We start from the raw sequence: 13,684 nt of genomic DNA, 5'->3' as shown, positions 1-13,684 counted from the left end.
AGTCTGGCCAGTTTACTGGTTTGTGAATTCAAAACACTCATACTGTCACTCTATACCCTTAGAAGAGATATGAGGGATATTGGTTAGAACATGACAACGGAGGACAGAGATGAACAATAATCCAAGCGATTAATATATTTTATGAACTGTGAGTAATTCTAAGGCTAATTCTCTTGTATTATTAATAAAATGCAAATAAATTGTTTGAAAAATTATCAAAGTATAACTTTGTCTTTTCTTATGCCAATCAAACATATTTTTTTAAAAGGACAGATGAAAGGATTTACAGTGCAAGTCAGAATTACAATTACTGACTTCCTGTTATATGTGAAAAAGTATTTCTGCAAATAACATTGTGTACTGTATACAACAGTATAAGGTCCTCAGAGTCATCAGCCAAATTTTCATTTGGCCAATGTCTTTATGGAGTCATTATCACACATCCACTTTCTAGCAGCAGTGGGGAGCAGGGGAGATAAAAAGAAAACAGTGCCATGCATGCCCATTATAATCACAAATTACCTACAGTCCTGGAGATACATGAACAGTCTTTCTATACTAGAATCCATAGTGTAGACTTTTGAAAACACCAAACGAAATATTAGCTAGGCGGTAAGAGCTAAGACCACTAACATCACTAGTGGTACACTGAAGCACATTAACCACTGACTTGAAACAAGAATTAATGTACACAGATTTGCATAGCCAACTACACTTTATCAGAACAACATGATCCATTATTTTCACTGCTTCATTTCAATTTCTGCATAGTGTAAGGAAGTGCGAACAACATTACAATTCATTTTTCATTTCTTACTCCCTTCGTTTGTTAATCTGGAAAGAATAAAAAGTTAATGAACTTAATTGTCTTGGCACATTCATACAGTAGATCTGCTTGATAATATGTGACTTGCAATAGTAAAGTGACAACAGTGTTAAAATAAAGAACTTAAAGAGAGGAAGGCATGCCAAATAAAACAAAAATCTTCTTGTTTTAGCAATACTATTTGCAACATAAAATATGATGCATGACATGATGCTCTTGGTAGCCTACACGCTGATAATCATAGTGACATCTAGAATTACTCAGTGCTTAATTGTTAAATAGAAGAATATCCGAATGTCAATATCTCCTCCTTTTTTTCTGAAACATGCACCATATGTACTTTTTTAGTCTTTTTAGGTTGAGAAAGGAAACTACAAACAGCAAAATTAGACAACAAAAATTTTCTTGCCTTCTCTTGTCTGAGAAGAAGCAAGCACCTTCAAGGAGTAGGAAGATGCAGTGTTTCATTTCAAGGGTGAACGCATACCTTCCAAGAAATAAAGGTAGAAATATTAATCAGCTCCAAGGCACGCAAACAAAGACACTATTTCTGACCTATTTCTGAGATAAATACCAATTTAATGTAGATTAGGCAGAAACCATTTTTGACAAGGATTAAGGAGTGTAAGTAGTTCTTCAGAGTCTCTAGGTATAAAGTCTTATCTGCAGAAAGGAATATTTGGCTTTGGTAAGAGGTAGAATGTTAAAGTGTTTAAATGATTGTGACTAGACAGTCAAGAGAATTCAAGAGGTTTGGATATATTATTCCTACCCTTTCTTGACCATGTGCTTTTCTCCAGACATATTCTATTTCTTGAGCTAACAGTTTTCACGGGAAAAACTGTTGAAAAAGAGCTAAAGATCTGTGGCCTAGGAAGGACTGAAGAGATTAATTGTTTAGTCCTGTGCTTGGTTGTTTCTGCCAATTGCAATGCCAAAAAGAGATTTCATAGCCTTGTCGGAATCTGAGGGTATTGGTGATTCCGAGATTGTAGAAAGTCTCTGTCTTTCTGCCCCGTTGCCAAAGAAGAAGCCATAATTCGTCTGTGCTGTTTTCAAGGTTGTTTATTCTTGCTTATCTATAACATGTTCTGCTGCCCTGCCTCAGGTCTATCCTGCAGGGCAGTGTGTGGGGCTCTGCCCCTCAGTGGGATGGTACAAACATTATATACCAGAAACTACGTGTACTATATTTACAATAATGTGCCAATATCTATCATCTACGTTAAACAGCGTGTCCCCAGCCTAAACCAATAGAAAAATGCCAACACTACAGTGAAACATGGAGGGCATGAAGAAGGAGGAAAAGGACAAGACACACCCAATTCCTCCATCTTGTCCCCTCTGAACCCCTAATCTAGAAATCTAAAATTTTACTTTTGCACCCGTGTCACACTTAATTATTATTCTTATCAAACACTCAAAGCTTGTAATTCATCCTGTAAGATTGAAAACTCTTTTCCATGGACAGAGATCACAGACAGTGTCTCCCGGGGCTCTGTCCAGGGGGGTTCCTGACCCACTGCCAGGGTCCCAGGCCTGCCAGGGCAGCCAGAGGGAAGCCCTGGATTCCCACAAGCCTCATTTGGTAGCACAAGCTAGAAATACATGACTGAGAAATCAAGACTTCAAGGACAGATTGATGTCAGAAAGAGAAAGGCAAGGTTCTCTCCATATGTTAGACTGGGTAGAAGAGAAGAATGCCTAAAAGTTACACCAGAACTCAGTTATAGCCAACTCTCAAAGAAATACACAAAGAGTAAGAAGGAATGTCCTTGTACCACTTGGTGGTCTAAAAAAAGAGAAGGAAAATAATGACCAGGTTTAATTTAGAGAAAGGCAAAAAACTTCCGCTTGCATCCATCAGGAGAATAGAAACAATACTGGGAGGACCACTGATGCTTTGAAAGAAGTTCTTACCAGGAAGCTGTATATATGCCTTCAGCTATAAAAGAGTGCAGAGGTCTGTTAGATCTACATTGAAAACTAAGATGTTATAATACGTTTATCTCTAATGGTGATTAATAATGTACATAATGCATATATTGAAATGTAACTGCAAATGTATGGATATGTATATTTTGTTTTCATTTACTGGGACAAGAAGTGAAAGTAAGGACTGTATAGAGTTACACTAATAGCATTTTTAAGTAAGTGCAATAAAGTAACAAGAAACATGTGTAGCTAGAGTGAATTTGGAGTAGGACAAATAAGCAAGTACTCACCTGAAGCGAAAAAAACATCTCACTGTTCGTAATATATGATCTTAGTACAGACCACACAGCATTTGATAAATTATAGAGAACAAGAATTTATGTAGAAAAGATGTTCTGTGTATATTTTTTCATATATATTCCAGGAATATATTGTCCTGACCTGTCCATTATTTTCACACAGAGCCCTGTAAATGGATACGACTATTAGACTAGGTAAAATTAATTTAAAATAAAAGCAAGCAAGACCCCAAAATAATATTTTAACTATTTCTCTATCCTTCACCATTTATCCCCCTCATTTTAACAGTATTTTCTGTAAATTTTTTTTTTTAATTACTTATTTTTTGTGTATTATCTTTCTTGTTTAGTACAATTTTTAGCAGGAGTGATGGGATATTGGCAGCATTGCTTCTCCTTGTTACAATAATATGAACGTAGTGGCTACCTACACTGATACATTTGAGACACAAAACTCTGTTAGAAAGAGTAACTATTGCTCCCATTTTAGGTGAGGACAGCTAGGAGAAAGTCCCGCACATAGTCGTGCAGGTATTTCTAGACATGAAGACAGGCAGAACCTCTCTTGTGAAATGTAAGTCACTGTCTAGGCCACAGACAAGTTATAAAAGATTGTTTTCCAATCTCTGTGTTGGTTATTATCCTGAGATAATAACCAATAGTCAGGCAAGCTACTTCACATGTTTCTTTCCACAAGTCAGCAGAATGAGCAGTAGAAGTAAAGAGCATAGGATATTCAGGTATTCTGTGATTTTTTTCTGTGGTTTTCCTTACCACTGAATGTTGTTGGTGCTAAATGTCTGTTTGACATCAGAAGATGAACAAGGAATGTTATGTAAGAAATGAAACAAAAAGATATTGTGTACAAGTTCACATCAACCTAACACCTTTAATTCAGGTCTTTGCATCATGAATACAAAGAAATCCAGAATCAGCAGCTTTGACTACACTAAGGATGTTTACTTTATAATATGACCTAAGCAAGTTAACTGATATAAAATAAAAGTGAAGTTACTGCTCTCATAGGAGTCATAAAAATATGGGCACCAGTAATGCATGTACAATTTTGTATTTTAATTTCAGTATTTTAGAGTTTATTGCTTTCTAATCTTTGTCATAATTAAAAAAGAGAAGTCAGTGAGCCTTTTGTGTCACCACTAAGTTGAGATAAAAATGGTCATTTATCCCCTACCAGATTGTAATGGCAACCTCTAATTTCCCTTTCAGAAAATATTTTCCAAATAAATAATTAACTACATATTACTAAGCAATATTTTTTAAAATCAAGTAGTATAATACTTTGCCCATTTTGCAATGGTGTGGATACATTTTTTCTCCTTGTCTAAAAGAAAAAAACTTAAATTCAAGAAAGCAATCTGCTTTTCTGTATTTTTTGTATATTCAGTGATCTCTGGGTTGTTCCAAACCACATTGTATATTTGGCCACTCATTTAAGAAGAATTAATTTCCTACAACTTTTGGCTAAAGATTGACTTCTTGTCTCTTATGAGGTAAATAATCTGTCCAATTGTTCATTCTCCATCAATTTGGTATTTTCTCTCCAGAATCAGGTGCCCAAAATTTGGCTTTAATGTCATGTCCAGCACACAGAAATACACTGTCTCCTCAAATACTGACCAAAAGAGCATGAACTCTGACAGACTCCAATGACTATGTTCACTGTTTGCTGAAGATCTTAAGATCCTTAGAGGCTGAATGCCAATATTGACAACCTAATAGCAAGTGCACTATTTCAGGGTCATGCCTCCACAATCCTTTAATAATAGGCACTGATAGGTTCTGGATCCAGAAAACTAGAATTGATAGTCACAGTTTTCCATAACGTTTGATATAGGTCTCCCTAGCAATGAAAATTTAAGTTATTGCTTTGCTCACTTATATTCTGTCATATGTCACAAAATTCCTGAATTTTTTTTTTTTTTTTTTTTTTTTTTTTTTTTTTTATACAGAAGTACAAACTTGTCATCCATTTTCTGGCTCAGCAGTGTAGAAATCAGTGGAATGGTATCAGTAGCAAAGCAAGCAATGTAACACATGAAGAATTAAATAACTGTAACTGTATCTCTATCTCTTGTCAGGACGTTTTCTGACTAAGCTCCCCACCTTTCTTTCTATGCTTGAAATAAGAAAATAGATGTATTTTTAAATCTTGATAGTTGACTAAGTAATTTCTTTAATTAAGTAATCTTCTTGTAATAATGGGGAAAAAATGGGATAGGGGTCAGATCCCTTGATATATCAGGGAGAAGTAACCAACCTTTTATGTAAATAGGGGGTTCAAGACAGGCAGAAAGCTAGTTATTACTTCTAGACTACTCATTTTAATCTCTCTTTGGATAGTGCATTAACTCCTAAGAACAGTAATTTTTAACCACAAGTGAATGAATTAAGGCATGAATGAACCAGGCAAAAAAAAATAAGTGTGGCTACAGTAAGAGGTCTGAGTTCAAGGTTTAAAATAAGGAAGAGGGAACCTTTGTTGCACAAAATCATTGCAAATAAAATTTGTGACTTGTTTTCTAGGAGTTTCAAAAAACTATAGCCTGAGGCATTACAAGAAAGTTCAGGTTCAGTAGGCTGGTACAGATACAAGCTGGCAATTCAGGGCAGTTTATAAGCTTTATAAGCTTTATAAGTTAATTGTTCAGCAAAGAGAGAGAAATTACAGGTGCCATGGTTTCAAAAGAATATCACCCAGATTATGATGCCTGCTTCAACATTAGTAGCAATGAAGGGAATAAATATATGTTTTCCCAGATGAAAATGTAGAATTTTTCAGATCTTGAGACAGATATCCATCTATTATGGACTTGTAACAGGAAATAATTACTTGAGGTATTGAGAAGTGTCCCACAGTTTTTTCTATGTCTGTCTTACATACATGCTTATAAACCTGTGTGTGATTTGTAACACATGCCGTGTAATGCTGGACAAAATTAACAATATATCAAGGATAAGAAGGATGAAACACTTTACATTACAGCAAAGTATTCTGAAGAATACTGAGGTCCCTGTTTGTTTTCATATTTGTATTAAGAATGTTGTCAGAAGAAAGGAAAATGTTGCAACAGGGTAAAACTCCTTTCAGTAAAAGGAGTTGTCTTCATAACTTTTCTACTAACTACATACTTAAACTGTTGATATTTTTGTTTCCTAAGAAGAACACAGAACAAAGAGACCCTCCAAAAGTACAGCTGTGATCTCTGACTTAACATCACCCCGTGAAACATGGGTCATAGAAGTATGAGAAGACCTGAAATTCCTCCTCGAATTCCAGGTATGTACAAGGGAGGTGGGGATGGGGAAATGTGTAGGGGAAGCTATCAAAACTAAAGAGAGAAAACCATATGTTTTTTTCCCAAATGGTTTCAAAAAGAATACAATCAAAATTATGGGATTTTGATCTGAGGGGTGTATAAAAAGGTCACTATTTTTTAGTGTTCAGCCCTTCAGGTGATTGATGAGAAATACTTTGTACTTAGGGCATTTTTGGCTCAGTAAGAATTGTCTATGTGAAGAAGAAAACCATTGCAGCCTATAGTGCACTGATGACCTAAGGACACATATTTTCTTCATAATTTGATCAATCAACTTAAATCATGTTCTTTCACTTCTTTGCAGTTTTCTTTTCCTTACACTTATCAAATCTGCTTTTGCTGGTAGCAGACCATACCTGAAGTTGATAGCTGTCACAGACAAATACTTCAATTTCCATCTTTTTGTTGAACAACTAAATGCAGATTTTGCATGAGGGAATATTTTCCTATTTTCACCATGTCTGTCACATAAGAACAATTTAAGCTGCCCAGTAGCACACTGTTGCCAATTAAGCTATCTTCTAATTTTAATGAAAACAGCAACATTTGTTATTATCATACATTTTTGTGGTGAAAACCTACACATAATAAAATAATTAAAAAACCAAGGAAATGGAACTCAGATTCCAAATAGCTCACAGGTCACAGTTTGGAATTATGTTTCCAACATTAATATTTGAAAGATATAATAAATAAAAACAATAATGAATAAGAATAATGTGTTATTATATTTTAAATTCTCAGCCATCTCATATTTTCTGTAATACTCACTAATTAAAGGAAAATACCTTGTGGAATATGTTTTCAGTTATTTGATTAGATTTCATTAATGCTGGCTATTGAAGTCAATATAAATTCATTCTAAAAAAATGAGACTTAGAGCATCAACCTAGAGCTTTGTTAACAGAAAACTGGATCTTCAAACAGTTACTTGTTCTGCAGTAGACAGAAGGCACAAGAGCATAAAATAACTGCAGTCAATCAATATTATTTGTGCTCAATATCTTTGAGGAGAGATGTTAATCTTAACATATGAAAGCATCCTTAAAAAAAAAAAAAACCAAAATCTAATGAGTTGACATATTTTCTGCCTCATATTTTTGAGGCTTTTCTACTTCCTCCCTTAATTTTTGATTGTTAATTTATTTTCTGAATGTACTGCTTCTTTGTCATTTTTTAGCCGCTTTAGTTTTTTTGCAGTCAATATATGAGTACACTCTTTGATCTCCTCTCACCTCAAAGATTAACTCTAGAGAAATTATTCTGCCAATATAGATTTCAATTATTAAATCTATTAAAATCTATTAAATCTATTCAAATAGATTTCAATTATTATATCTATTGAAAACCACCTGTGGGCTGATTATTTAGGTAATTTGTATAGCATAAAATCCAGAAAATTACTCTGATAAAGTCTATGAGAACAGGATTGTCTTGCAGTTCTACAAAAACTTGTAGGAGATAGTGCAAAAGAAAGAGTGATATTGCAAAGAGTCTGAAGTGTAGATATGCACATGGCTATTTTAAAGTCTCAAATGGAAGTCGGACTGAGTCTGAAGTACCCTATACAGTAAACATTGGAGAAAGTGATTTTTTTCTTTTATTTTTTACAATAACATTTTCACCTATAGGCAGAGTATGTAACTAGAGTAATTTCTTCAGAAGCAAGAAATTTACTTTTGTAAACACACAGAAGTGGAAGACTCCAGCTTTTTCAGTCAGCTTCTCCTATTGGTATGACTAGTACGGGCTAAAAAAATGGAACTAGATATTCATGTGGATGAAGATCTTGAACCAAGTAAAGATCTTCTTCTAGTAAAGATGATCTTGACCACAAACCTGTGTGAGGACAGAAGGAGGTGTGGAATGATGAAATAAAATCCATGCACCATAAAATATACTTGAGACCTCTAATAGCCACAAAAATCCCTCAGAATATACTCCATGAAGATGCCTACAGTGTGCTGAATATTGGTCAGCAGAGGCTGATGGCCATCCTTTCATGCTTAGAGTCCAAAGAGGCCAAAGTGTCTAGCTTCAACTCAGCCTGAAAATTAGCATTACTGAAATCAGTGGGAGTGCTGCTACAGCTGTCCCAAAGGCAGGTCAAGTTCAGCGTGAGTACAAGTATTTTGGAGCTTTCACATCTAGTTAAAATACAAGCCTGGTAGTACTGCTGCTGTCATATCACTTCTGAAATCCAGCAAAAGTTTGTTAATATTGATATGGTTAATATACATCAAACAGGATTCCTTCAATTTTTTGAATAGAAAAATTCTCCACAGTGTTGACATTTCTTCACTGAACTCTCAGGATTGTTTGGTTTCAGAGACTGTAGGGCCCAAGACACATTTTGTTTTAAATAATCCTTCATAAAAAATTCAGCTTTCAGTCTAATATGATTGAAACTCAGCTGGAGCATGTTTTATAATGCATTGAACTGGAAAGACTATGGATGTTGAATTATTCAAAAACATGATAAGGAAAATAGTGATATATATGTGTGCATACAGGGAGAGGTGATCAAAGAAATCAGGGTGACTTGATATGTCTTGTTATCTCATTTTATTTACTTTTCAGAACTCATCCAAATATTAGAGGGGAAAAAAATCAATATCAATTTTCACCTCTGTCACGTTCCACACTTCAATTATTAATGAATGTCAAATTTGACCACATTTCTTCATACCACCTGCTCTGCAATAATATTTCTGAGCCTTTATTAAAAATGTAAAATTGTCATTGAATTTCCAAATATGATTCTCTGGTGACTAATTCAGCTTGTTTTATTAATAAGTGAGTTCTGATGAGTAATACTAATTTAATACGCCTGCATGTAAGATTAAACCATAAATTATTCCTGCTGAAGGTGATGAGATTTGACTGCTGTGTAGTGGTTAGGTAAAAACCTTCTGTATTAACCCTGAGCACACTGAGTACAATAGGTTTCTTTATAGAAATTAAACTGTTAATATTTTCTGTTTATATCAAGAATCTTGTGCGTATTTTTATCATACTTATCCTTTCTACTTTATCTTTTATTTAAGATTATGAAAACAATGAACAGTTACCACACAGTGAACTACATACATATACTACAAATACACTTAATAAGTGCATGTAGACCTAGAAATATAAACACAGACAAAATATAAAATTAGAAATCTCTTCGTTCTCACTCAGTGGCATGGAATCTAAAATGAGAATTTTCTTCAAATGGGCTTTGACCTTATTGTCACTCACATTAGAACACTTCATGGTGTTGTTTTCTGTTGTTCCTGCAGTTTAATAATTTCCATGGAGTACTAAGAGCTGGAAAGTAATTTGGCTTTTAACAGAATCTAGATCATTAAAACAGTTTTTAATTTGTGGCTTTACATACTTTATTTTATATTATTTTTGATTGAGACAGGAAAAGTCAAATTGTTTTAAAAATAAGTAAAAAAATTATTCAATATCATGCCAAACCTGAAAGATGCTAAGATGCACCTTTCAAAGTGTGATTTTAGGATATGTTTCTTTTGATATATTGCATTTAAAATATTCCAGACAGAGCTGATATTTAATTATTGCAACTCATGTAACATTCAACAGCCTTCCGATTTGAAGAGTATTCTCAGGACAAAATACCTTCAAAATTTCCAGAATATAAGATCCAAAGTTATTGCTTTTCAGGCAGATGGACCATTTAATGTAATATTGCATTCATTTGCCATTTCTAAATAGGACAGCATGATAAGGTACATATGCAGTCACATGTACACATAAAAAATTGATCTTTATCACTGAAGTTCAACCATCCTTTGAATTACATTATTCACCACATTTATATTAATTTGAGGGGTTTTTTTTCTCATTATTAAAATGAAAACAGTACACTGAGCATGACCTAATACTGTGCTCTGGTAATAAGGAAACCCAAGAGCATCTTGAAAGTGTATGAAAAGGAACAAGTCCCATAGGTTATGAGGGTTGGTTATTTCCTTCTACACAGTGCTCACTAGACCAAATCTAGATGCAATCTCCAGCTTGATTGACACAGATTGACACTGATAAACAGGACATAGTTCTGTGGAGGGCAAAGAAAATGAACAGGCACTGGAGAAGATCCCCTTCTTCATGGACACACTATAGTACCAGGACTTTTTTGGCCTGGAGAAGAGATGGTTTTAGACACACTTACCATCAGCATCTCCGAAAAGAATATCAAGGAGCTGCAGTTAGGTTCCTTGCAGCTGTGTGTTTAGAGCAGGAGACCAAGAGATGATGGACATAAACTATGACAGCACAGGTTTAGACTACCTATCAGGAGAAATATTTTCCTAAATAGGACAGTCCAGCAGTACAGCAGAGATCTGGAGAGGTCATGCTGCATTCACCATGAAGGTCGTCAGATTTCATCTGGACAAAATTCTGAGTGACCTGGTCTGATCTTGAGATTCAGGCTTATCTTCCTTCTGTTCTGTATAAACAAAATTTATCTATTATTCTCCAAAGCATACTGAACAAGGGAAAACAAAATATATCTGAAGTTTGATGACCATTTAAGAAATTGTGAAATTTCTTGTAATTAAAGTGAAAAATGAAATTATGGTATCATTGTTAGTTGTAGACCAACTAGTAGTTGTTATTGCAATTTCTTGCCATCCTAACACAAATGTATTCAGGGTTGTAACTAATCACTAAATAGTCTTCCCTTCCCTTCCCTTCCCTTCCCTTCCCTTCCCTTCCCTTCCCTTCCCTTCCCTTCCCTTCCCTTCCCTTCCCTTCCCTTCCCTTCCCTTCCCTTCCCTTCCCTTCCCTTCCCTTCCCTTCCCTTCCCTTCCCTTCCCTTCCCTTCCCTTCCCTTCCCTTCCCTTCCCTTCCCTTCCCTTCCCTTCCCTTCCCTTCCCTTCCCTTCCCTTCCCTTCCCTTCCCTTCCCTTCCCTTCCCTTCCCTTCCCTTCCCTTCCCTTCCCTTCCCTTCCCTTCCCTTCCCTTCCCTTCCCTTCCCTTCCCTTCCCTTCCCTTCCCTTCCCTTCCCTTCCCTTCCCTTCCCTTCCCTTCCCTTCCCTTCCCTTCCCTTCCCTTCCCTTCCCTTCCCTTCCCTTCCCTTCCCTTCCCTTCCCTTCCCTTCCCTTCCCTTCCCTTCCCTTCCCTTCCCTTCCCTTCCCTTCCCTTCCCTTCCCTTCCCTTCCCTTCCCTTCCCTTCCCTTCCCTTCCCTTCCCTTCCCTTCCCTTCCCTTCCCTTCCCTTCCCTTCCCTTCCCTTCCCTTCCCTTCCCTTCCCTTCCCTTCCCTTCCCTTCCCTTCCCTTCCCTTCCCTTCCCTTCCCTTCCCTTCCCTTCCCTTCCCTTCCCTTCCCTTCCCTTCCCTTCCCTTCCCTTCCCTGAACTTCCCTGAACTTCCCTGAACTTCCCTGAACTTCCCTTCCCTTCCCTGAACTTCCCTTCCCTGAACTTCCCTTCCCTGAACTTCCCTTCCCTGAACTTCCCTTCCCTGAACTTCCCTGAACTTCCCTTCCCTGAACTTCCCTTCCCTTCCCTGAACTTCCCTTCCCTTCCCTTCCCTTCCCTTCCCTTCCCTTCCCTTCCCTGAACTTCCCTTCCCTTCCCTTCCCTTCCCTTCCCTTCCCTTCCCTTCCCTTCCCTTCCCTTCCCTTCCCTTCCCTTCCCTTCCCTTCCCTTCCCTTCCCTTCCCTTCCCTTCCCTTCCCTTCCCTTCCCTTCCCTTCCCTTCCCTTCCCTTCCCTTCCCTTCCCTTCCCTTCCCTTCCCTTCCCTTCCCTTCCCTTCCCTTCCCTTCCCTTCCCTTCCCTTCCCTTCCCTTCCCTTCCCTTCCCTTCCCTTCCCTTCCCTTCCCTTCCCTTCCCTTCCCTTCCCTTCCCTTCCCTTCCCTTCCCTTCCCTGAACTTCCCTTCCCTGAACTTCCCTGAACTTCCCTTCCCTGAACTTCCCTTCCCTTCCCTTCCCTTCCCTTCCCTTCCCTTCCCTTCCCTTCCCTTCCCTTCCCTTCCCTTCCCTTCCCTTCCCTTCCCTTCCCTTCCCTTCCCTTCCCTTCCCTTCCCTTCCCTTCCCTTCCCTTCCCTTCCCTTCCCTTCCCTTCCCTTCCCTTCCCTTCCCTTCCCTTCCCTTCCCTTCCCTTCCCTTCCCTTCCCTTCCCTTCCCTTCCCTTCCCTTCCCTTCCCTTCCCTTCCCTTCCCTTCCCTTCCCTTCCCTTCCCTTCCCTTCCCTTCCCTTCCCTTCCCTTCCCTTCCCTTCCCTTCCCTTCCCTTCCCTTCCCTTCCCTTCCCTTCCCTTCCCTTCCCTTCCCTTCCCTTCCCTTCCCTTCCCTTCCCTTCCCTTCCCTTCCCTTCCCTTCCCTTCCCTTCCCTTCCCTTCCCTTCCCTTCCCTTCCCTTCCCTTCCCTTCCCTTCCCTTCCCTTCCCTTCCCTTCCCTTCCCTTCCCTTCCCTTCCCTTCCCTTCCCTTCCCTTCCCTTCCCTTCCCTTCCCTTCCCTTCCCTTCCCTTCCCTTCCCTTCCCTTCCCTTCCCTTCCCTTCCCTTCCCTTCCCTGAACTTCCCTGAACTTCCCTTCCCTTCCCTGAACTTCCCTTCCCTGAACTTCCCTTCCCTTCCCTTCCCTGAACTTCCCTTCCCTTCCCTTCCCTTCCCTGAACTTCCCTTCCCTTCCCTTCCCTTCCTTTCCCTTCCCTTCCCTTCCCTTCCCTTCCCTTCCCTTCCCTTCCCTTCCCTTCCCTTCCCTTCCCTTCCCTTCCCTTCCCTTCCCTTCCCTTCCCTTCCCTTCCCTTCCCTTCCCTTCCCTTCCCTTCCCTTCCCTGAACTTCCCTGAACTTCCCTGAACTTCCCTGAACTTCCCTTCCCTGAACTTCCCTTCCCTTCCCTTCCCTGAACTTCCCTTCCCTTCCCTTCCCTTCCCTGAACTTCCCTTCCCTTCCCTTCCCTTCCCTTCCCTTCCCTTCCCTTCCCTTCCCTTCCCTTCCCTTCCCTTCCCTTCCCTTCCCTTCCCTTCCCTTCCCTTCCCTTCCCTTCCCTTCCCTTCCCTTCCCTTCCCTTCCCTTCCCTTCCCTTCCCTTCCCTTCCCTTCCCTTCCCTTCCCTTCCCTTCCCTTCCCTTCCCTTCCCTTCCCTTCCCTTCCCTTCCCTTCCCTTCCCTTCCCTTCCCTTCCCTTCCCTTCCCTTCCCTTCCCTTCCCTTCCCTTCCCTTCCCTTCCCTTCCCTTCCCTTCCCTTCCCTTCCCTTCCCTTCCCTTCCCTTCCCTTCCCTTCCCTTCCCTTCCCTTCCCTTCCCTTCCCTTCCCTTCCCTTCCCTTCC

General features: G+C 39.1%; 1 long non-coding RNA gene across 2 annotated transcripts in view; it reads left to right on the top strand.

Annotated features, from left to right (window-relative positions):
* Nucleotides 1–13,684, top strand: part of LOC115491225 (uncharacterized) — a 33,903-nt gene that overhangs the window by 5,924 nt on the left and 14,295 nt on the right. Inside the window, exon 2 of one of the 2 annotated variants that reach the window (XR_012053028.1) lies at nucleotides 6,243–6,358. This is a non-coding gene — a long non-coding RNA (uncharacterized lncRNA). Of the gene's footprint in view, nucleotides 1–6,239; nucleotides 6,359–13,684 lie in introns of both variants that reach the window. The other variant, XR_012053027.1, reaches the window with a different exon arrangement.

The sequence above is a fragment of the Taeniopygia guttata genome, chromosome Z (genome assembly GCF_048771995.1).
Source record: "Taeniopygia guttata chromosome Z, bTaeGut7.mat, whole genome shotgun sequence".
Taxonomy (NCBI): Eukaryota; Metazoa; Chordata; class Aves; order Passeriformes; family Estrildidae; genus Taeniopygia; species Taeniopygia guttata.
Note: the sequence above shows the minus strand (reverse complement) of the source record. Positions and strands in the feature narration are given on the sequence as shown.